The 26,293-nt window shown below is 40.9% G+C and overlaps 1 non-coding gene across 1 annotated transcript; it reads left to right on the top strand.

Moving 5' to 3' along the window:
• Nucleotides 1–12,666: 12,666 nt before the first annotated feature.
• Nucleotides 12,667–12,772, top strand: LOC133802692 (small nucleolar RNA R71). The gene has a single exon (XR_009877437.1). It is a non-coding gene; the product is annotated as a small nucleolar RNA R71 (small nucleolar RNA).
• Nucleotides 12,773–26,293: the final 13,521 nt, after the last annotated feature.

Consider the following 26,293-nt stretch of genomic DNA (forward strand, 5'->3'; position numbering starts at 1 on the left):
TGGTTTGGTTTGGAGGGCTGGTTTCAAGGAAATTGCATGGGAGGAAAAACCAGAGTTTTGGCTAAAGTATTGGTTGGGTCGCGGCATGGCTAGGGAGGGCCACGACTCATGCTGGGTGCTGAAGGAGGCCATATCTATTTGAGGGGCGGGCCGCGGCATGGTCAGGGAGGTCCGTGGCCCTTAGTGGCATTTTGGCCAGAAATGAGTTTTTGGCTCGGGGATTCTAGCCTTAGGCCTCGGGATCGATCCTACTACCCGGTTTAGTAGGATTCGATGTCTCGAAGGCTAGGTTTTGGTTTGGGAACCTTTGTTATTAATTTTATTGATGGAATCCCATAATGGGTTAGGACCAGGTAACCACTAAGGGACAAAAAGATAAGTCCTTCTCAAGGGTCGTTCTTATAGTAACTCTCGCTCGAACCTGAGGTAAGAAAACTGCACCCTTTGTATGTGAGATGCATGATTGTTATTGAGGCATGTTGGTTGATAAATGTGGACATGGATTGCATATTAAATGCTGGCGAATATTGTTTACTTGTATATGGCACTGACTAGTCAGGGACACTGACCTAAGAGTCAGAAACGGCATAAGCGTCCTGAACGCAAGGCCGAATGAAGATTAGATCTAATCGATATCAGCATTGAATGGCTATAAGGCATTAACGCTGGACCGAACCTAAGGTCGATGAATCTTATAAGTGCTTGGCTAGTCTAAGACTAGTTACTTAGAGCCAAGGCCAAAGGCCTAGGTGACTGCTTGTCACATGGCTAGGGAACATAGTTCCATAGTTATGACTCTAGAGTCACGAGGAAGGTTATGTTGGTGACTAGTCACCATGCACCTATCCTGTTTAAGCTAGTGAACGGTTCACTTATCTGTTAAGCCCCGGTGATCCCATCGTCACATGGCTTATGGGAGCAGTACCCATTTTAGTGACTTTTGCGACTGTCACTCATCTGTTTTGGACTGAAAGTCCTGAATGATTATTATGATCATTATTGATATTATATCATGCTATATTGTGTTTTTTTGCTGGGCCTTGGCTCATGAGTGTTATGTGGTGCAGGTAAGGGGAAAGAAAAGCTCACCTAGCCTTGAGTGGAGAGCTTAGGTGGTGATGTGTACATATGCGGCCGCTTGACCAGCACGGCCAAGGAGTTCTCAGAGGAACTAGGGGGTTTACCGTATTTTTGCCGCTTAGGTCGGGGGGTTTGTAAATTTGAAACAGTAATGACCATTTTGAGTTGTAAATAACTTGTAAATATTTTTATGGGCCCATAAACAGTTTTATGTATTTAATAAAATATATCCTTTCCTTTTATATTGTTTTTCCACCTTAGCCTTTTAATAACACTTAGATGCACGTTTTTAACCAAAGGACTCGGGTAGCGGGTCAAATTTCTGGTTCATCGTTCACCCTAACTGTTCTGGGGTAACCAGGGAGTTACAGTATGTTTACTTATCCTATCTATTGTCAATATCGGTCCAGACCGATGTAACAAATACATCCGATCTTATCTACTTTGTTAATGTTCTGGAAATAACATAACACTACAATGTGTAAGTAGAGCATATCGTAGATTGGCAAGTCAGTGCAAATCATGTGCACTGACTAATCTTAGGACTAACTTATATTTGAACATATAATCATATTTATATTCCACTGTGATTACGTCACTATAAATACGATTAGCTATATGCTCGAGATTTAATATAAGTTTATATTAAACAAATAATCATGAAAATAAAACATGTGAGCAAAGTGATTGACCAAGTCAAAAAATGATTTATATTATTTTATTGATAATAAATGAGATTACAAAGAAATTGAGTTTTAATTAGGGCATAAAACCCCAACACCTGGAATGATGACTGGCCTACAAACCATGAGTCTTTCTAGCGTGATTTGTCCTCACTCGCATGCTTCCTGGGAAAACTTCCCAGGAGGTCACCCATCATGAGATTACTCTAGGTCAAGCACGCTTAACTTTAGAGTTCTCAAGCGATGGGCTACCGAAAAGAAGATGCATCTTGTTGGCATAGGTAGTACCCATCAATCCATTTAAGTCATCTTCAACTGTGTAGTCCCATACCTACACAGTCTTAGAATCATCACATTTGACTTTCCCCAGGTGATGTGGGATTGCACAACTTTTACCTGGTCTTTCCCCCTACGGATCAAGGGATTCTGACTATCACAGTATCTCTTTCGCTACATGCCTTGAACTGTTCAATCTTTTTAATCAGGGAATCAACGGTAAATAATGCATCACCTTATGCATAACCTTTTTCCCTTTATTTTTCTCATTTATTCACCTGCTACTCCCGCACACCAGACATGGATTTTTAGATGCATGCTCATTATAAAATAAGCAACAATCATATCTACACACATGTATTGATTGGTATCCCAACCCTAATTAACTCATTTTTTTTAGCCTTGTAGTGGGATGTTGAAATTTTGTTTTCCTTCGAAAATGCAAATTTTAATAACATCAACAATTCATCAAATGTGTTGTTTGGTATCTTCCCCTTCACTTTCAAGTGCATCAACTTAGCTAAAATGTTAAGCGATGTTATCAAATCACAAACCAGATACAACTTAGCTTCAATCTTGTCGAATAACTAATCATAGTACTAACCCATTCCACTGTTAGCTTCCTCAGCATTGTTCGGTAAAAGGAAATCATCAACGACGTCTCGTATCTCATATACAAGCTCATTCTCATCCACCCCTTCATAAACAACATCCTCCTCGACTTCCCCATGGTAAATCCACTATTCATAAATTTGTTGGAAACCCCGATCGAATATATGTGCCTAAACGACATCCAAAGTTTGCAGTCTAAGATTCATGCATCTGACGCATGGACATCTTATTCTCCCGTCACAATCTTTGTGTTGTGACGCCATATTTATGAAATTTTGGAGACCATTCCAATAAGCATCACTGGCACGATTTCTCAATTTTGTCAAACTTTTATCAATATCCATCTACGGTAAATATAAGAACATACAATTTCAATATATTAATTATGTCAATTGGTTGACTTGGTCGGTGAGCATGTTTACCATTTTTATTTTCTTTTATAAAAATAGTTAAAATGAAATAACATAAAATTATCAAAAAAATTATATCTAATACTCTTATCCCAACCTAGTGGATCTCTTGGAGATTGTAAGCAGACATCTAGTACTCCCCACTTTTTCAAGATATTTGAAGAAATATCTTGAAAAAATGAGGAATACTAGATGAATACATTGACTCGGATTACTATCCACAAGGCATCCAATTGGTCTATGTCTATGACTATTTGTTATTAGAAATAATAACAACTTTTTTGTTATTAGAAATAATAACAATTATCTCTATGTGATAATAACCATCATATACCATCCCAACCCCCGAACCTATCTTGACCCTATCCCGACCATATGAACCCTATCCCGACGCCCGACCCTATGAACCCTATCCCGACCCCCGACCCTATAGAGACCCTATCCCGATCCCCGACCCTATAAAGAAAATATTCCGACCCTCGACCCTATAAGGACCCTATTCTGACCCTATTAACCATATCCTGACCCCCGACCCTATGAACCCTATCCCGACCCGATAAAGACTCTATCCAACCTATGAACCCTATCCAAACCCTATAAAGACCATATCCCGACCACCAGCCCTATGAACCATATCCCGACGCTATAAAGACTCTTTCCCGACCTATGAACCCTATCCCAACCCTATATAGACCCTATCCCAACCTTATAAAGACCATATCCTAACCCATGACACTATAAAGACCCTATCCCGACCCCCGACACTATAAAGACCCTATCCTGACCCCCGACCCTATCCCTACCCCGACACTGTAAATACTCTATCCCAACCCTCGACCTTATACTGACCCTATAAATCTACAAAAAATTTGGGCAGCATCTCCCCTAGACTAATGACCTAGCAATTTGTAAATAGTTAAAAAAAAAACAATTCAAAGAACACTATAAGTTTCTTCCTTATATCCCTACAGCACACAAAAATTTCACAGAACCTACTTCACTAATACATACAAGTTCATAACCTCCCTTATCACTGCAGCACACAATGTGTATCTCAGAACCTACTTCACTATAGATGAATATTTAGGATATTTAAACTCCTCTAACAACAACAACAACAACAACAATAATAATAATAAAGGAAGAAATAAGAGACACATACCAATTAATAAAATGCTCCAAAACTAAAGGTTCCAAAAATTATACTAATTTATTTCTCCTAAATAGAAAGCAAAGTTAGTAAAAAAATTATAACACATAAAATAAATACATAAAATATATACATATACACCACACACACACACACCCACACACAGGTATATTTATATACTTATATATACACACAAACATATATATACACATATACACAAATACACGCATATATTTATATATATATATAAACACATACATACACATACACACGCTCACACACACATATATATATATATACATATACATAACCTATACATATATATAAGCACACACATACACATATAAACACGGTCACACACACACATATATATATATATATAGTCTTTACACATATATATATATAGTTATACATATATATAACATAAAATTAAAATAATTAAAAAGAGAAAACAAAATAAAACAAAAAACAAATTATAAAATATACATATATACACATCCACTATACATATATATACACACATATACAGAGGACACATATATACATATATATATAAGTAAAAACAATAAAAAAAAAACATAAAAAATACATATATATTTATATATACATATATATAAATATTGGTGGTGGTGGTGGAGTTGGAGTTGGTGTGGTGGAGGAGGCGACGCACCCGATGAGAGAGAGAGAGAGACGGGGGTAGAGGGGCGGACGGTGGGCTCGGGGAGAGGGTGGGTGGGCTCTGGGAGGGGATGGCTTGGGTAGGCTCGGGGAGAGGGAGGGGATGACTCAAATTTGGGGATTTCGCGAAATGAGGGAGAAGTCGAGGGAAGAGGCTGATATCGGGGTCACTATTAGTAGTGACATGTGTCGTCGCTAATAGTTGCTACTGATATTAGTTTTAATTGACGTGGAGACTATTAGCGGGCGACACGTGTCACCGCTAATAGTCTTATATATTCAGGTTGGTGGGAAATTTCTCACATTTTTTTAGGGTTTTTTGAATTTATTAGCAGCGACACGTGTCGCCGTTAATATTAGAAATATCATCGCTAATAGTATTTTTAATTAAAAAAATTATCTGAGGTGATATCAGCGGCAAACATGCTTTGTCGCCATTAATAATGCTATTATTAGCGGCGACTTTTCGTCGCAGCTAAAAAGAATTTTTCTTGTAGTGTGAGCTAAATGTATCATAATAATCAATGCAAGAGTGTTAGTTCAAACCTTAAGTAAACAAAAAATATTTGAATCTTTCAATAAAACCATGAGTGGTACATTTAATGTGAACAATATGTTTGGGCCTAACAACATTTTGGTTAGGAGTAGATGGAACTAGTTCCAAGTACCATTTTGAACAAGTGCATCATATGCATTGGATATGACATGGTGCTATTTCAATTCTTAAAGCTTAGGTTACTGTAGTGGGCTCAAGGTATGGATGAGAGAGTTACGTAACAAGAATTAGTTTTTCGATGGGTTTTGAGATATATTTTTGGCTCGGGTTATCATGGGTTGTGGGTTGATAAGTTAAATGTGAAGGGTGTGAGAACTAGTATTTGTTGGTGGATCAAGAGAAGGATGTTAGGTTGATGAGGAGTGGTCATAGGTAGGTGATAGGTGTTGTGGTGCTGAAGGGCTTTGTGGTTAAGAAGAGCTTTAGGAGTGTCACACATAGGTGTGGAGCATAGAGTTGCATGCTGGATGATATCCTAAGTGGTGGAGGTGATGGGATGAAGAACAAGATAATGGTGTTAAAGGAGTCCCAGTCAAACATGGTGGAAGATTGAGAGTGAGATAAGTGAATGCGAAACATAAATAATGGAAACGCAAACTTAAGGAATTTGACATGGCAGGAAAGAAAAACATAGATTTTGATGGTAGAGGGATCGACACATAATGAGCACCTTTTGTGAGCGAGTAACCCAAAAATACACAGGTGATGAACGAGAGTCAATTTTATTAGTGGAGTATGGTCGAAGTCAATGATAACACGTGCAACCAATATTTGACCTTAAGTTTAGAGAAGATGGGAGAAGAACCTGTTATCCCTGTTTTGCCCAGGGACACATGGCATGACACAATGGGTCCATGGGCTCCCTCAAAGAGATCCAAGCCCATCCTGAGCCCGATGAACAGGGAACAAGAAAGTCCTGATAGCCTAATCGTCAAAGAGCTCAACAAGGTTCGATGGGCGCGACCATAACAAGGGAACTGGGACCAAGATGCAGGCCCAACTCATCTTCCCGGTCCCAACCTACCCATATCCTTTGGGATGCCAATAGAGGTGGCAGGCTCCCTAGTTTGGGAATAGACCTTGTCAAGAATGAACTCATTCTGGTGAGCGAACCAAGACTCCGTTAACTAAACCGAGACATTAGTAAAGGACCTCAGACCAGACGTCCGGAGAGGGTAAGTTTAATGTTCCCTGATGCTGACATGTCCCCAAGAAACACGAAAGTTGGTCTCCTCAACTAAGCTGCAGAAGAGGTTACGCATGGAATATACGTTACTCCTAGGAAACAGTACTGCCACTACTCTAACAGATCTTGTCCCCAGAATCCCTTTAGAAGCCCACGCAGACCAGACCGAGGTTATGTACTATTGGCAGCTGTAAGGCTTGTCCATGCCCAAGCCGACCCAATGGGCCCTGATTACTATGTTTTATTAAGCAACATTCTTTGTATTATAGCACCATTAGCAAGAAAACTATGATTACATCCCTATTGGGCCCGGATTAGTCCGGTCCAAGCCCATTGCACCTGATTCCCTATAAATAGGATCAGTTGTGCACTATAACGGGGATCCCAGATTTTCCCTTTTAAGCAACTACTATGCTAAAATGGCCAGAAAACTCCATTGTCAAAAGCTCTCTAAAATCTAATACAATAAACTTGTGGACTAAGGATCATTAACGCTCCAACCATGTAAAAACTTTGTAAACTTCGTTTGTTTATCTTTGATCCTTTCTTCCTAGCTCTTATTTCTTAATCTATTTCTATTTTCTGAAGAACTCGGTAAACATTTTGGTGCATTCATTAAGAGACGAAGGAAGCTTGAGTCAATCTCGACCATCTGCAAAAATGGTGAACACTAGGCATACCGTGTTTGATCCTGCTCACCATCAACAACAAGACAATGGAGAACCATTACCCAATCAAACATTTCCTCAAGACCAACCTGAGTATACGCCTTATCAGGGGCCTCTGCCTCACGACTCCCAGAACTTTGGGGATGGGGGTGACTACGACGAAGGCTATTACGAAGAAGATGAGGGGGAATACAAGGATCACGAGGCCAAAAACCCCGTTAATCCTAAAGAAAAGAATATGGAGCCTGAACAAAAGGATCCAGAGGTGGTCTGCCTGAGACAACAGGTATGGGATCAAGAAGCCAGGATAACTGAACAAAAAGAAGCCACCCGCCAGATGCAAGAGTCCCTCATGGCTCTTCAAGCCTTCATTTCTGCCCAAGGATTGGCAGCCCATCCTTCAACCGTTCTGCCTCCAGGAACGCAGTCGCCTGTCCCACCGATCAGGATGGGCATACCTAACAACACTACCCCTGTCCCTCCTTTGGGACCACATCCAGGAGCTGGCCTGTCGAATCCCGCTCACGAGAAAGGAAAAGCCAAAGTGGCTAATCCTGTGGGAAAAACAAACCCCCAGAAGAAAGCTCATCCTGTTAAAAAACTGGGGCTAACCCAGGGCAATTCCCCAAGAGAGAACGGATGTATCCTGTCCCAGAATGGGATCATCCGAACGATCCGCAAGGGAAGCACTCACAGGGTATCAAGCTCTGAAATGTCCCTAGACAGGACGAACGGGAACGACATTTCTATCCCAACGCTTTCGTGAACAAAGATCATGGAGGGCACAAACGTGAAATATAATTAGAAGCCATCAGTTCGGGAGACGATACTTCCCGGATAGACTTGCACGATCGCCTTAATGCTTGAAAGGAGTGGGCACGCAAAGAAAAGATTCGCCCCCGAGGAGGCAGCTTGAGGAATAACCTCAACGATAGGACGAAAGAGAAAGTCCCCCTAGAAGAAGGAATGGCCAAATAGTTCATGGAGTAGTTGGTCGCTCTTAAGAAGGTCACAGACTGCTTGGTCCGGAAACAAGAAGGTAGAGGCTCCGATTCTGAAGAGGAGGAAAAGGAGCCATGCGCCAAACACATCGTTGATGTGCTACTACCAAAGAGGTTCAAGATGCCAAACCTACCCGCCTACACCCACCTGATGACCATGGATCACGTTTGTGACAATGGCAAGTGCTTATGTTTCTCGATCACTCTGGTTGGAACCGCAAAAGAGTGGTGGAAAAGACTCAAGTTGGGATCAATCCAAACTTGGTCTGGATTGCAGTCATGGCTTACATCCAACGCTTCACGAAGGAAGCCTCAAAAACTAAAGTGGATGACGGAGAGTGCCTGGTGGCTCTCCATCCCGGGATCAGAGTTGGATCCTCTCTCTAGGATGACATGTAGCACAGCAAGGCGACCACCCTTCAGGAGTTCATCAGGAGGGCACAAGGTTTCATCAACTGGGAGGAGGCCCGAATCCAAGCCTTTGGATGGCACTCGGCAACCCAGGTGAGTTCCTAAACCTTCCTCGAATATAGAATGCAATTTCCCACAAATCTCTATCCGACACCGCCAACGACGTCCGGATCCTGTGGTACCCATGGGATGACATTCATGACCCCGACGGCCTACTTCAACGGGGTATGCTTTAACTCTATCAGCCCCTGGCACCCGTCAGGTACAGTGCCACTCACGACGGAGCCCAACCGTCTCAAGCTGGAGGAACTGAGGCAAGCATAAACCCTTCCCGGGGAAAGAGATCGAGCAAATGACAGAACCGACCCAAGCCCTCAAAAAGGGAAAAAAGGGTTATGAAACCCAATACACAGAGTATACCAACCTAGTTGACACTCGGGAAAACATTTATCTGGCGACGAGCAATACATTCCATTACCGGAAGCCAGCCCCCATGTTCAAAGGGGGAAAGAATTCGAGGGACACCAACAAGAGGTGCACCTACCACAAGGATGTGGGTCACACGATCGAATAATGTCGTCAGCTGAAGGACGAAATTGAGAACCTGATCAAACATAGGCATCTCCACCAATGGGTCAGAATGCCAATAGGGGTTCTGTGACTGCCAGCAGTTCCCGGACCACCTGCGGCCCCAGGTGCATCTGGATTGTACCAACCTCCTTAGGGAGGGTACGCTACAGGTTCAGGAGCATAGCCCCCCCAGAGGGACCCAATAGTGCAACCACTTGGACCCAGAATGCCATATTTTCCCGAAATCACGCCTTCGCGAGTAGATGGTCATGTGGCCACCATATATGGAGGCCCGCATCTGGGAGGGCCATCCTAGAATGATCAGAAACAACTCCTCAATGAACTCGATCACAACCGTGAGGTATGTGCCTTGGTCCAAACTCTGGCCACCCACCCTAAGTTAATGAACCTGCCCATCACATTCACGGAAGAGGATGCCTGGAACGTTCATTTCCTACATCATGACCCATTGGTCATTGATGCCCAAATAGCCAACAAAAGGGTATCCTGAGTGTTGGTGGATGACGGGAACTTCGTCAATGTACAGTTCAAACCGACCTTCACAGCGATTGGCTTGGCAAAGGCAGATCTGGCTTCTTGCCTAACACAGAACTACGACTTCAATGGTAATTCATTGCTCCTGATGGGTAAGATTCAACTACCCATGATGTTGGGGAAAGAGGCTCAGGGCTCGTTCAAATATTGTACTTTCATAGTGGTGGACTGCCCCACTACACACAACATGATTTTTGGGCGTCCCACTTTACTCGACTTCGGTGTCATCACCTCAATCCGCCACCTCTGCATGAAATCCCCATGCGATAATGGAGGATTGGGACCATACAGGAAGATCAGAAGAGCGCCCGGAAGTGCTATCATGCCTCTGCCCGACCAATCTTCATGGTCCGTGAGGAGCCTCTTGAAGAGCAAAACGTAGATCCTATTCGTCTTCCTCCCGGACCACAGAAAGAACATCAACCAGATATACTCATGATTGAATGATGTACGGAGTTAGAGCGATCATCCCAGTAAAAACGACGCTCCCATCTCACAGATGGGACACATATGATCCTGCCCAGAACCACGCCTTACTCCAAGAATCCTTAGATCTCATTGGAGAGATCCAAGAAGAATCACATGTGCAACTGAAGATGTACCAGGGAAAGATCGCCAGGCACATACATGGTCCAGGGGTTCAAAACCCAATAGGGCACAAGGCTCAATGCCCACTCCTAACCCGGACATACATGGTCTGGAGGAATCAAAACCCAATAGGGTGCAAGGTTCAACGCCCAGTCCTAACCCGGCATATAGGGTCCGAGGGGTTCAAAACCCAATAAGACACAAGGCTCAAAGCCCAATCCTAACCTAGACATACTTGGTCTGGGGGGTTCAAAACCCAATAGGGCACAAGGCTCAAAGCCCAGTCCTAATCTGGACATACATGGTCCGGGTGTTCAAAACCCAATGGGCAGAAGGCTTAAAGCCCAGTCCTAACCCGGACATACATGGTCCAGGGGGTTCAAAACCCAATAGGACACAAGGCTCAAAGCCTAGTCCTAACCCAGACATACATGGTCTGGGGGTTCAAAATCTAATAGGACACAAGGCTCAAAGCCCAGTCCTAACCAGGACATACATGGTCTGGGGGGTTCAAAACCGAATAGGATACAAGCCTTAAAGCCCAGTCCTAACCCAAACAAGTTCGAGGAGTTGAAAACCCAATAGGGCGCAAGGCCCAAAGTCCAGTCCTAACCCGGACATACATGGTCCGGGGGGTTCAAAACCCAATAGGACACAAGGCTCAAAGCCCAGTCGTAACCCAAACATACATGGTCCGGGGGGTTCAAAACACAACTCCTAAAAATTGGTTGACCTAACGTGGTCTCAAATAACCAAATCCCTATCCATGTTTTCTTCATAATGGCCAAGAACCATTGAAATGTGAATCTTAGGTTCAAGTTGTTTAAAGTTACTCTTATAAATGATCGAGGTCGTTGGAACCTGAACCTCAGGATCAAAATAAGCTAATCAACTAATCTTTGATGGTCCAGACCATTGGAACCTAAACACCAGTGTTAGGACAAATAAATCAAACGACATTTATTAACTCCTTAATGGTCCAGGCCATTGAAACTTGAACATAAAGTTTAGAACGAGTTCACTAACTAAGTCACATCTAAAACAAATCTCTAACGGTCCGAACCGTTGAAGCCTGAACTATAAAGTCAGGGTGAGTCAGTTAAGTTATATTGATAAGTCCAAAATGGTTCAGGCCGTCAAGACCCGAACATAGATATCAGGACAAGCTAAATACCTTCTACTACATTTCCCTAGTGATTTTGGCCGCTGGAACCATGACCCAACATTCAACCCAGATTCATGGAGAGTGATAAAACACTTAGTGAATTTCGAGGAAAAACAAACGAATGGAAAATGGAAATCATAGTGCAGAAAATAAAATCAATATATAAATACGAATGATAAAAATTGTATTGGATGCATGCACATCCATAAAATTAATACAATTACAAAAAACAGTAAGGAAGCCCTAACTAAAATACAAAGGCCAAGACCTAGGCTTCATTCTAATCTGAGACACCCGGAATATTCTCATCTTGTTTGTCCCCAGCTACAAACTCTGCATCAGCTTTCTCCTTGGTCTCAAATTCAACCATTTTTGCTGCCGGATCCGGATAGACGAGGAGATTCATATTCTTGTCCTAGAGCCAGGCCATGTAAATGGCCTCGTCAAAAGTGGGCCCCAAGTAAATGAACCAGACTTCTAGGAAATGAACCGGGATATTTGGATTTGTGGCCTTTGTTGTGGTGCTTGTGGGGGATAACCCGATTGGAAATTAGGTATTGAGGCATAGAAGAATTTCTAGGGCCAGCCCCTTGATTACTCCATGAAAAGTTTGGATGCTGCACCCATGATGGGTTGTAGGAATTAGAATAAGGACCATTCCTATTTTTATTCCCCATGTAACACACAGCTGCTGGATTGGAAGGACAGTTGTCAAAAGTATGACCCTCGCCACAATACACGCAAGAAATGTTTTCCATGTGCCCCATTTGTGTCCCCATAGGCTGCCCCATCGAATGATTCTTTCCCATGTTCATTGTCTTGAGCATATTCGAAATAGAAGAAATTTGGGCCGCCAAAGAAGTGATGGCATCTACCTCATGAATACAAGCCACCTTTCTACCTGTAGTTGATCTAGTAGTGGGCCACTGATAGTTATTGTTGGATATCCTCTAAAGGATTTCATATGCCTTATTACAGGACTTAGCAAGAAGAGCCCTATTTGTCGAAGCATCAACTACCATTCTAGTATGGGCGTTTACACCATTATAAAATGTCACCATCTGGATGCAATGAGGAATGTCATGATGAGGACATTTGCACAACAACTCCTAAACCGCTCCCATGCCTTATATAAAGATTCTTCATCAAGTTGCTGAAATGAAGTAATCTCATTGCGGAGCTTGGCATTCTTAATGGGAGGGAAATACTTCATCAAAAACCGCTCAGCCAACTCTTGCCAAGTAGTCACAGAATCAGATGGCAAAGATTTCAACCAAGCTCTAGCTCTGTCTCTCAGGGAATCCTCTGTAACTCCAGGCAGCTTGAATGAATCACTCACTTCAATGAACAATCGGCGATGAAGGTGAGGATCCTCTGTTGGCATCCCACTGAACTGGCCCACAATTTGAAGCATTTGGAACATAACGGGCTTCAACTTAAACTATGTAGCCTGGATTTCTGGTCTAAAGATGCCTGGATTGAGCTCATTGAAGAGCATTCCCTCCTGTTGAGACCATTTAAAACTTCAATTTCTTTCCAAAAGTCCAAAATTCTACCAACCACCTATCAAGGAACAATTTCACAATTCAGGGTATATTTTTCCAGCATTATACTAATATCTAATATTATCTTATTATATTTAATATTTGACAAAACTAAAATAAAGACGCTACAAAACACCCTAAACCACTCTTTCTTGATAAAAATATAAGTTTAAAAGCATAAAAATAGCTATAATTCCTAGAGTTATCACTAGTCAATTGGCTTAATGCTGGGCATAAAAACAATAAACATTTTCATTAAAAAAAGTATCTCATAGGAAGAAAATTAATACAATTCGATCCTTAACCTTAGATAATAATTCTACTATATCTTCCTTTACATATATTTGTAATGAAATAATTAATGATTTTTCTTCTATGTTTACATCTCAATGTACTAATTTTGATGATATTTTTTATAAACAGGCATTACTAGTAGATTATGTAATGTCCCAAATTCACTAATAAGGCTTAGTGCCTTGATTACTGTGCCAAAAAGGCATAATTGAATTTTTATGTGCTAATTGTTATTATACATGTGCGAATATGTGAATTATATGAGTTATATTATGATATGACTGCCCATACATGTTTAGGTGTATTAAATGTGCTTATAGGACTGATTATGTTAAAAAGGGCATTTTCGTAAATTTTGACCCGTTGAAGGTATATTTGTTGTATACATGCTTTATGAGTGACACCACATTAATATGTGGATATATTTGAGATGTGTGGCCCGAGGCGATCCTAGTGAGCAATTTGGTGGAAAAGTCACATCGGGTACGGCTCGAGGTGAGCCTAGGGGTGTTTTGGTAATTTAGTACGTTGATGGGGTTTATCGGGTAATGATAATTTATTTGGTCATTATTTGGGTATGTTGAGGTTAATCGGGAATTTATAGTGTTATTTGAGGTTTAGAGGGAAATGTGGCAAAGGATGATTTTGCCCTTACAGACATTATAAAACCAAGGTAAAGGCTAGGGGTATTTTGGTCTTTTCCCTAGCCTTGCATTACCTTAACCCCTGGTTTCCTTTAGAAAAAAATCAGAAACAGAACACTCAGTCACCACCTCTCTCTCTCTCTCTCTCTTGGGGGAGGATTTCTAGGAAATTGAGGTCTTGGGCAAGGACTTGGATTAGGAGGCAGCTTCGGGGTCGTAAATCTCAGTTGAGGTAAGACCTGTACTTTATTTTCTTGATGAAATTATGTTATGGTTTAGGTTTTGATGAGGTTTAAACTTTAGTTTTTGACTTTGAGTTTTGGTAAGGATTTGGTTTAGTTTTGGGGCGTTTATGATATTTAGGTTGTGTTATTGAGAGTCCTAGACTCAATTGGGACATAGGTTTAACTTTGGGACTGATTTTAGGAATTTTGGTTCGAAGGAAATAGCTGGAAAATGTTGGAAAATCTGTGTTCACGGGGTCTCCCCGCGGCGCTGTTCTTGGAGTGTCACGAACCACATGAACTTAGGAGCTAGGGCAGTTCTCTAAATCTCCTTAGCACCGCGATGCTTGGTGGGCTGCGCCGTAGCGCGTGTCTGGGGAAACAAGGGTATAGGCTCTCTAACTTGTAAGAATCGCGGCTCAAATAGGGGATTTTTTCCAAATGAAGATTTTAAGCACGAGAACTTAAACCTAAAGGCTCGAGAAGGATTCTACTACCCGGCTTAGTAGAATTCGAGATCCTAGAGAATAGGAATTAATCTTGAAGCTTGTAATTAGTTTAGTCCTTGATGGTTATCCGTTATTTTATTGTGACTAGGTTATACCGTTAGGCTCGGGAGTAAAGATCGTGCTCGGGTTCCCCATAAGCTTTCTTCTTGTGACTAAGGTAAGAAAAACTAGTATATGCACATATAGCTATTGGTTGGTATGCTTGTTAACCTTGAAATTACCTGTGAATGTATGCTATGATTACATTAACTAAATGAGCTAGATGATTTATGATTATTACATAACTTGATTGGCTATTAGTATGCAACCAATATTATGACCTAAGTGCTGGGAGATGCACTATATTAGGCATCGGCCATACATATGGTGCTGGTGATGCATATTGCTTCATATTGATTAAATTAGAATATGTTTACGAGTTATATGATTGGAATTATTGCAGTTGTTATTTGTGAATCATGTGACTACTGCTTTGGAATATTTGTAATATTGCTATACTCTGTGCGATTTTCTTGCTGAGCCTCGGCTCATGGGTGCTCTATGGTGATGGTAAGGGCAAGAGTAAATTGTACCAGCCATGAGTTGGAGAGCTTTAGGGGCAGTGTGTACATATGCAGCCTGCTCGACCGCCACGGTCGGGATTGCTTGGGAGGAACTAAGGTTGAACCTTGTTTGGCTGCTTAGGACTGGTAGTGTGTATTTTATTTGTCTTTTACCATTCTGTAACAACTTTTTGGGATCCTGTGTATAAACTAAAAAAATTTAATGAAAAATGATTACATCATTGACCAAGATTTTTAAAACCTAACCTTGGTTTAGTTTTTAATTACACATTTAAGTCAAAATGATTTGCTTAGCGAGTTAAGCACCATTTTAAACACAGTGTAATGATCTTGGCTAACCAAGGCGTTACAACTTGGTATCAGAGAGGTCTTTGTTTAAGGGTTCCTGATGACTGTTTAGAAATGTACACTCGCAACTAAAGATAAGCTCGACTCATGGTTTGGTATCCAATAATGTGATTATGTGCTTAAATGCTTAGTTGAACCTATGAGCCTTATCTGCATGTTAGAATAGAAAGCATGACTTTTATATATCTTGTGGGAGAGAGGCATATTAATTGATGTATGAATGATATAGACCCGTGTTCTAGTATCAATATTGTATATGGTTGGTGTGTTGTTTGGTTCTTCTTGTGGGATAGTTCTGGATATGATTCTCATGCCAGATAGGTTAAGTCATTGACTGGGACAGATTCAGAAGTTATGTATCCAAGGCAGTCAATTGGATTAAGAATTGTTAATATCAAGGTTGCAGATAATAATCAGGGCTAGAACCCTTCATCCGCCCCCTGGAATTAGCAACAGATGTTTACTGGCATGCAAACAAGATTGCAAGGGCAAGAGGAAGAGATTAAGTGGCTGCAACAGCGGGTTCCACCAGGGAATGCTGCTCTGTTTGTATAGCCAATAGTGGCACAAATTTTGGCTCAACCTAAGGATGGGAACATATGGGGACTACTGTATGAAAGATTCTAGAAGCATTATCCTCTAGCCTTTGAGGGATGCCTAGATCCGTTCAGAACTAAATAATGGATTGGCATGATTAGCTCCATCCTTGACTATAAGGGAGTTGTAGGCAATGGTAGAGTGGCTTGTGTCACTTACATGTTGCAGGAAGATGCCCAAACATGGTGGGAAGTGGTATCCCAGACCTGGGATGTTGTCATGATGGGTTTGGAAGAATTCAAACAATTGTTCAACGAGAGGTATTACTGTAACACAGTTTGAATTGTGAAGACCAATGAGTTTATCAACTTAGGTAGTAATACATCAATGAATTCGATGGGTTAGACAAATTCGCTTTTGATTTGGTACCAATCGATGTGGTCCGGAAGGAGCGATTCATTCGAGGATTGAACTCGGGGGTAGCCTAGAGCATTAGGATTGTTCTAGTATATGATATTTCTACCTATGAGCAGACGATAGGGAGGGCCCTTGATATCGAGGACGTAGGAAATGAGATATGGAATGAGAGCGATGTAGGGGAAGAAGTTCAGAAAATGGTTCCCCCATTTATGGAGAAGCCATGGTACTTAGAGTGCCCGCCAGGGCGGCTACGACGCCAGGAGAAGTTATCCAGTATGCGCCAGGTGCAGGAGACGCCATCTGGGAGAATGCCAAGCGAAAGAATGTTTTCTATATGGAATATTTGGGCACTTCAAGAAAAGTGCCCGAGAAGGAAAAAGGCAGAGCCAAGGAGTGTTGATAACTTGACTACGGCTCGAGTGTCCGTCTCATTGCAATCAAAGCCCGAGGCTAGTCCCTTAGTGGTGACAGGTTGGCTTTCTAGTTCTTAATCTTGTATAAGGTGTTGATTGATTCTGGTACTGCGTATCTCTTAGTAGAGGCATAGATATATTGTACATATTGTGTGGTTATTATGCTATGGGGCTTGAGATTTGAGTGCCTGCCTAGGGAAATTGGTAATTTCCAAGAGATGGGTCAAAATGTTACTAGTAGAGAGTTAGCAGAAAATTGATTGAGCTGGTTATATGAGACTTTGATATGAATTTGAATATAGCCTAGTTTTCCAAGTGAGGGACAACCATGGACTGTAGGAAAAGATGGTGACTTCTTAGTTTAAAAGGAAGGGACTTGTTCCTAGCTATTATAGTAGGTACCACCATGGTTATACCAGGTAAACCAGATGGAAACTAAATTGGCCAGTGAGGTTTTAGATGGGTGTCCTGAGGATTTTCTGGGATTGCTATCGCGTGTAGGGATTGGGTGTGCTACGGGACTAATGTAGGGATAGAACCGATATCTGAGGCATCATACATAATGGCACCAACTCAGTGGGAAGAATTAAACATTTAGTCAGCTTGGGGATTGATTGGACGGAGTTACTCGAGTTGGGGATTGATTGGACAGAGCTTCTTGCCATGGGATAAGTCAACACCCTCTTTGTTAAGAAGAATGAAAAATCTGTGAGAACATGTACCATATATGGATAGCAAATGAAGTAATTATCAAGAATAGGTATCCATTGCCAAGGGTGGATGATTCATTTGTCCGGTTGCAAGGTAAGACATTGCTCTTAGGAATCGACCCTAGATCTGGTTATTACCATATGAGGATAATGGATAGAGACATTTCAAGAATTACAATTTGCATCAAGCATAATGTGGTGGATTTTTTGTGAAGGCTCTCAAACTGACCAATGCTCTAGCGGCCCACGTAAATTCAACAAGTAGAGAGTACATGGATGATTTGGAGAAGTCATATTCGGATCTATCGAGAATGTTTTGGACTACTTACAGCTAGAAACAGAACATGAGTAACATTTTGGTTGATATTACAGACATTGTGGAAGCGGGGAATACAGGTAAGGTTCTGGAAGGGAGGAGTTCCGATTTCTCCAGGTGATGTTCAAGGTCACATTATGGGAATCGATGGGAGTGTGCATGATTTAGATAAGATAAAAGCGGTAAGGAATTGGCCAAAGGAACATTTTAGAGGTTGGAAGCACTGTGGGACTAGCAAAACACAACAACTTTTACTTGAAGCATCTTCAAGGACTGCCATACACTTGATTGAAGTAACGGAATGCCCAAAAGTTTGTCTGAATGGATAATTGCGCAATAGATTTTCATAAGTTGAAATAAGGGTTGATTGTCATGCCATGGTATTAGTATAAGCATGTGGTGGAGTGATATATGAGGACGGTACGGTGGACACTGTCCTTATGTAAAAACGAGGAGTTCGTAGTGCAGTGTGTCAGGGGTTAGACTGTGCCCTTATGTAGATAGGAAATATGATTGTTCATGCCTCACAGTGGTTAAAGGAATAAAAACAACGATATTTTATAAGGGACTTTGAGTTTACAGTAAAGCTAGATTGCTACGGTTAAGGTGAGAGGGCAACACTTGTGGGAAAGAAGTGCATACACTAGCATAAAGTTAAAGCAGTTTTTCACCCATAGAGGTTGAACCTGAGATAAAGGCTTTGGTGAGAACTGGTGAAGGACTGACAGTGAAATCCTTTATTACCCAGGGAAAACTAATGTGGAGGTTGATTCCTTGAGTTGGAAAGGTCCATACCAGTTGTATGATTCACAACAGATTATAGAGAAGTAAGTGAAGGAAACGACCGGGATTGGTATAGAATATGTGAATGATAATTGACAGATATAGCTCTACAAACAATGAAATACAAGATGAAAATCTTGTAGGAGTGGATAAGAACTGTACTATTTTAACATGGCCAGGGTAAGATAAGAGGATCAGATACGTGTTCCGATGGATGCTGGCATCAAGGTGGAGACTCTAGATGAGTCTTATACCACCCCTCATGCTTGTTGTATCCAGGAATTTTGAATGTGTGGTAAGACCTAAAATTTGTATACCGGGGGGCTCACTGCCTAACCTTTCAGTAGGTGAGGGATGAAAATCAGAGGCCAAAGAGGCTATTATGACTATAATGCCCTGGGTAGCCAAGATCGTTATACTGCGTATTTATAAAGGTGTGGGACTTGCTAATCAAGTCATTTAGTTAAAAACATGTCACTAACATCACTAATGAACTAGGGTTAAAAGATTTTGGTCATAAAATATACATTTCATGTAATTAAACATTTTATACAAGGGATCCCAAAAGAAACAGTGTTTGAAAGTCAGTTTACAAAATTTCCAGAGTACAAACAATCGCTAGCAACTCTAAGGACAAAACAGACATTTATGGTCCTCCTGTTCCTGTCTTATCCTCAACCGTGGCGGCCGAGCAGCTGATCATGTACATTCTACCTTTAGAGCTCTCCGATTCAGGGCTGATCAAGCTTGCCCTTGTCTTTACCGGCACCACGTAGCACCCGTGAGCCAAGTCCCAGCAAGAAAATATAATGTTATAGCACAAACAATGATAACAATTGAATAACCCTCAAAGCATGTTCATATACTTAGCATACCACATTAATCACATAGTCGATAGACATAACTAGAGAATCAACAAACCAACACTCAGCTATTCAACATAAAAAAAATTCATTAGTCAATAATAATAATCAAATCACATGTTAATCAAGGTCGACGCCTTTAGGTCACACCCTCTGTTTACCCCACTGACTCTGGTTCGATTAAACCGAGCTCAATGAATATTAAGCTATCCTGAGCTACCAGTGGCTGAGCCGCGCCCTGTGCGCCAACGTAAACTCTGGCACTATTAGGCCATTCATTTATTATTTACATGGCATAATACCATCCTTCATAAAGCATTTAAAACAGGGAACCCTTAGTCCCATTATAAATTCACAACCAGGTGCAGATTTCTTACCTTTAATTTCCAAGTGTATTGATTACAAGAGATGCCTCTTGAGCACGATCCGTTTCCCCAGCCCTAGCTTATACCTAGTCACAACCAAGATAAGGGATACCATTAATAATTGTAGAAATGTTTCCGGATAAAGTTCTAACCTCCGGGACATCAAATTCCCCCAAACACGGTAGTAGAATCGATCCTAAGCACCCTAGGTTAGGTTCTCGTGCTTAAAAACTCCAAATGGCCACAAATGTCCTTAAGGGCAGTCTCTTAGTCTCCCTATGTCGTGGCATAGCCCCAACCAGAGGCTCAGCCTCGCCCAAAAACTGACACGGGCCGCGGCCCTACATACCCCATGCCTCGGCCCGCCCTCCATCTCCAACACCCATCTGCTTCGGAGGGCCGCGACACACCAAGAACTATGCCGCGGCCTGACCCCTTCGAACTCAGAAAAACCACCATTTTTAACACCCAAGCCTCACTCAAAACCACCCATAACAATCCCAATAATATATTCCAATTACCACAAACATTCTATCATGATTTTTGTAACATAAGCCAGCAAAAACCTAGTCTAGAAACTCATCAAAACACCATTTTAATTTTTGAAACTCACACACTCAAGAACACTAAAACTAGTCAGAAAAAATCAGAATTCAAACACTATATCGTAAATTGGAGCTTACCTTGACTGAAGACTCAATCCTCCAAGCAATTACTGAGCTAACACCCAAGCTTTCTGCCTTAATTCAACCTTGAAGTTAAGAACCTAAGAACTCTTAGAATCTAGCCCCAAAACTACACAATCAATTGATCAAAAATGAAATTCAATGCTTACCTCAGTTCCTAGTTAGTTTCCTTAGCTTCTACTGAGTTAATCTTCCAAAATCTCTACTCAATTCACTAAATTCCAGCCAAGTTCTTCTTAGTTCCTTATGGTTTCCCTTAGTTTTTCTGTAGTTTTCCTTGAGAGAGAAATAGAGGAAGAGATAAGGGTCGGTTCTTGATGTTTCCACCACTTTCTAAGTTTTGTCTATCTATCCTTAAGAAATTAAGTCAATCCTGAGGGCTCGGGGTACCGAAAATGCCCCGAGGGAAAAATGGTAAAATTCCCCAGTATTCCCACCTAAGCTTCCTAACCTCAAATATATCTCCAATTATTTATTTCCATAACCCGATAGCCCAAATAATCATCTAATACCCGAAATACCCCTTGACTTGCCCAAATTCAAGTATTAGGTCCCGTTGTGACTTTCCTGCTAATTAGCTCCCAAGGATCGCCTCAAGTCGCATGCTGCAGATTTACCCACATAATAATGTGGTCCTCACAATTATAACATATAATCACATTTACGCCCTCAACGGGCTAAAATTACAAATATACCCCTTTAAGCTAAACGGGGCCTACATGCATACTAATACTCGTAGACATGCATTTCACATATATATTCATATAACCATACAAGCATGTTTATCACAGAATCATGCATTAAACTATTTAATTCACACATAAACCAATCGTGCCCTCCCGACACACTAATCAAGGCCCTTAAGCCATAATAGTGACTTTGGGTCGTTACAATGACTTTACGGCATTCCAATGTTAGTATGGATGGGTATAAAATGGTCCTTATGGATGGTTCATCTTAGATTGCGGGAAAAATGATTTTGTACGAGAAATTGTCACTCGACATATTAAGTTAACACACTCTTGCTTGTGTGAGCGAGTTATCATAAGAATGAGTATATGCAAAAGGAGATTGTACATCTCCATGGGGCACCAAAGTCGATAGTGTTGGGGCACCAAACCCTTTATTTATTTTTTTCCCAGGTTCTGGAAAGGGTCACAAAGGGTGATGAGTATAATAGTGGGATTTCGAATTATTGGTTACCTTCAGACAAATTGACAACATGAGGGAACAACTCAGACTTTAAGCATTATACTTTGAATATGTAAATTTTAGGGACATTGAGGTAAGTACGGTTCTTTGATTGGATTGTTACGACAAAGAATACTGGTCGACAGCCAGAGTGACTTTGGATAAGATATTGTGAGACAAGAAACGAGAACTACCCATTCCGGGAAACCAGATGAGAGACCGAAATTATTTTGGTTTTGAACCGGTCTAGAGAACTAATGAAGGTATTAAGGATTGATAGAGCAGGAGTATCTGCTTCATTGAATAGACAAAAAAGTTCACAAAAATAAATATGGGAACATGGATTCCCATAATAGGAGACCTTGTGCCTCTCCGAGTATTGTTGATTAAAAGATAAGATAATTTGGAAAGAAAGAGAATTTTTGACTCTAGGTTTGTTTGACTTTTGAGATCCTAACAAGGAATAGGCTAGAGGCCGGCAGATTTTCCCTACCCCGACATGGACGGAGGTTCATAACGTGTTACAGATGTCAAGGCTAAAGAAATAGGTGTCGAGTACTACCCCTGTTTGGATAAAGAGACCCTGGAATTACAGTGACACTTAATACGTAAAGAGAAGCCAGTGGAAACCCTGGATAGAAAGGATAAAGTCTTAAGGAATAAGACTGCCACTTTCGTGAGGGTGTTACAAAGAAATAACAAGATAAAGAACGTGACTGCGAAGTTAAAGTCAGATGTGCGAGACTAGTATCCTGAGACGTTTGAATAAATTTTGAGGATGAAATTTTGATAAGGAGGGGGTAGTTGTAATGTCCTAAATTCACTAATAAGGCTTAGTGCCTTGATTGCTATGTCAAGAGGGCATAATTGGATTTTTGTACGACCCAAAATCACTAACAAGGCTTAAGGGCCATATTAGCGTTCCTGGAGGGCATAATTGGTTTTTGTGTGATTTAATGAATTTAATGCATGATTATGTGATAAGCATGATTATATGATTATATGGATATGTGAAATGCATGTTTATGAGTATTAATATGCATATGGGCCCTGTTTAGCTTGTAGGGGCATACTTGTAATTTTGGCTCGTTGAGTGCATAAATGTGATTATTTGTGGTAAATTGTTGAGACCACATTATTATGTGGATATAATTGCAGCATATGGCTAGAAATGATCCTAGTGAGCAGTTTGGCGAAATAGTCACTACGGGGATTTATACCTGGCTCGGTGGAGTTTAGGGATATTTTTGGGAATTTAAGAAATATATTGGAGATTTTTAGACATTGGGTAAAAATAATGGGTGATTAATTAGATGACGGGATTTAAGTGGTAAATATTAGGAACACTCGAGGAATTAGCGAGAATTGGGATCAAATGACCAATATACCCTTAGATTGATTAAAAGGCTTAGTTTTAATTGGGAGGGTAAAAGAGTCTTTTGGTTATTAGAAGAGATAACTGATATACTCAGTTTCCCTTGGACTATATGAGAAGGTGGTAGAAGCAGTGAAAGAAAAGAAGAGAACAGAACACGCATCTTACCCATCTTTCCCTCTCACGATTGTTCCTTCTCTCACCCTCCCTTGTGGATTTTGAAGCTGAGAATTCAAGAGGAGTCTAGGCTAGGCTTTGGGGCTTTGTTCCTTGGAGTAATTGAAGGAGTTCAGCTGGAACTTAGCTCCCAAGTTGAGGTAAGGTTTAAGGTTTTTGAGCTTGCTGAGTTTAGTTAAGGGTGATTTCTGAGTTTGGATTTTGGATGGAAGTTTAAGGACTTAAGCTTAGGAATTGGAAGAATTAAAGCTTGGAAGAACATTGAAGACAACCTAAGGTCAGATTCATCCAGCTGAGGTAACAATTTTTGACCCTGATTGTTCTACGTTTTCTGGTTTTTAATTGGTGATCTTGAGCTTCAAAGCTCAGTTTTGATTTCTATGTTTGGTGAGGGTTTTAGCCAAGTTTTTTATGTTATTAGGTTTTTTTGGATGATATATAGGGAATTATGGACTCAATTTTGTGTTTGATTGATGATTGGAGTGAGTTTTTGGAGCTTTGGCTCCAGAAAGTTCGATGAGAAAAACCCAGGATTTTACATGTCTCGTGCCAGTGTTGTAGCGCTAGGTTGGGAGCGCTACAGTGCTAGGTTGCATTTCTGGGGGGCTTGAGTCTCTGACTCTAGTGCTGTAGCGCCCACCTGGTAGCCCTGTAGCGTTGTTCAGTTTTCAGAACCTGATTTTTGGGTATTTTGTAGGGTTGTTGTCCAGGGGCTCGGAGGTCGATTCCACCACCTCGTTTGGTGGAATTGGGCCTCCTGAGAGCTTGGGATTGGTCCCGAAGTTGGTTTACAAAATTGAATTTTACGGAAGGTTCTACTTACGATTTTTGACTAGGTGATCGCTTGGATTTTTGGGATAGGATCGTACTCGAGGGGTCAATTCTTGAATTTGGAGACAGTGTAGAAGGTACGAAAACCACACCCTTATGTGACATTGTGGGATTGAGATTCCTTGTATTTGAATGCATATGTTATGTGATTGCGATATGCCATGCGAGCATGAACTAAACGGCCTAAGACTGCCAGAATTGATATTTGTGCATAGGACGCAGCTCAGCCATTGGTAGCTGAGGTTAGCTAAATAACCACTGAGCTTAGCCTAAGAGAGCCGGAGACAGTGGGTTAAACAGAGGGTGCAGCCTAAGGGCATCGACCCTAATTATTGTATGATGAATATTGTTATGATATAATTGTTGTCTCATGTGTATAACTTGTTTAATACTGAGATGAATGGATTATGAATAATTTATTGACCTTTCAGATTAGATGATTGTTATGGTATGCTAAATACCTTGTTAACAACTTTATAGATTATTTGATTGTCTGTATTGTTTATGCACTACATTATGGTTTTCTTGTTGGGCCTTGGCTCACGGGTGCTACGTGGTGCAGGTAAAGGCAAGGGAAAGGTGGACCAATATTGAGTTGGAGAGCCTTGGGGCAGAATGTACATAGTCAGCTGCTCATCCGCCACAGCCGAGAGATGGTACAGGGACAACAGAACCTAAAATTCCTATTTTTCCATTAGAGTGGCTTGTGTTTGTACATAACCTTTGAAATTTCGTAAACTGTTCTTTAACCTATTTTTGGGATCCCGTGTATCAAACGTTTATTTCAATAAATTTATCTTTTATAACCAAAATATTTTAACCCTAGTTCGATTATGGTTTTAGTGTCACATTTTTAACTAAATGACGTGATTATCAAGTCTTGCACCTTTATAAACACACAGTGTAACAGTCTTGGTTATCCAGGGCGTTACAATTTTTATATGCTAATTGTGATTATACATGTGAGATTATGTGAATTATATGAGTTATATTATGATATGACCGCTTATGCATGTTTAGGTGTATTAAATGTGCTTAAAGGCATGATATTATTAAAAATGGCATTTTCATAATTTTTGACCCGTTGAGGGTATATTTGTATTATACATGCTTTATGATTGAGACCACATTAATATGTGTCCCGAGGCGATCCTAGAGAGCAATTTGGCAGAAAAGACACATCGAGGGTTAATACCCAGCTAAGGGTGAGCCTAGGGGGATATTTCAAAAATTCAGTACATTGATGGGGTTTACCGGGTAATGAGAATTTATTTGTTGATTATTTGGGTATGTTAGGGTTAATCGGGAATTTATAGTGTTACTTGAGGTTTAGTTGGAAATGTGGCAAATGATGATTTTTCCCTTCAGGACATAATAAAACCGAGGTAAAGGCTAGGGGTATTTTGGTCTTTTCATTAGCCTTAGATTACCTTAAACCTTGGAAGCCTTTAGAAAAAAAATAAAAAACACAGCACTCAGCCACCACCTCTCTCTCTCTCTCTCTATCTCGTTTCTCTCTCTCCCTTGAGGCATTTAGGGATCTTTTTTTAATTTCTTGGAGGAGGATTGCTAGGGAATTGAGGGCTTGGGCAGGGACTTGGATTAGGAGGCAACTTGGGGGTTGTAAATCTCAGTTGAAGTAGGATCTGTACTCTGTTTTCATCATGAAATTCTGTTATGATTTATGTTTTGTTGAGGTTTAAACTTTAGTTTTTGACTTTGAGTTTTGGTAAGGATTTGGTTTAGTTTTGAGGCGTTTATGATGTTTAGGTTTTGTTATTGAGAGTCCTAGACTCAATTGGGACTTGGGTTCAACTTTGTGACTGATTTTAGGAATTCTGGTTAAAAGTAAATAGCTGGAAAATGTTGGAAAAATCTGGGTTCGCGAGGTTGCTTCGTGACGCTATTCTT

Source organism: Humulus lupulus, chromosome 9, assembly GCF_963169125.1.
Source record: "Humulus lupulus chromosome 9, drHumLupu1.1, whole genome shotgun sequence".
Classification (NCBI taxonomy): domain Eukaryota; kingdom Viridiplantae; phylum Streptophyta; class Magnoliopsida; order Rosales; family Cannabaceae; genus Humulus; species Humulus lupulus.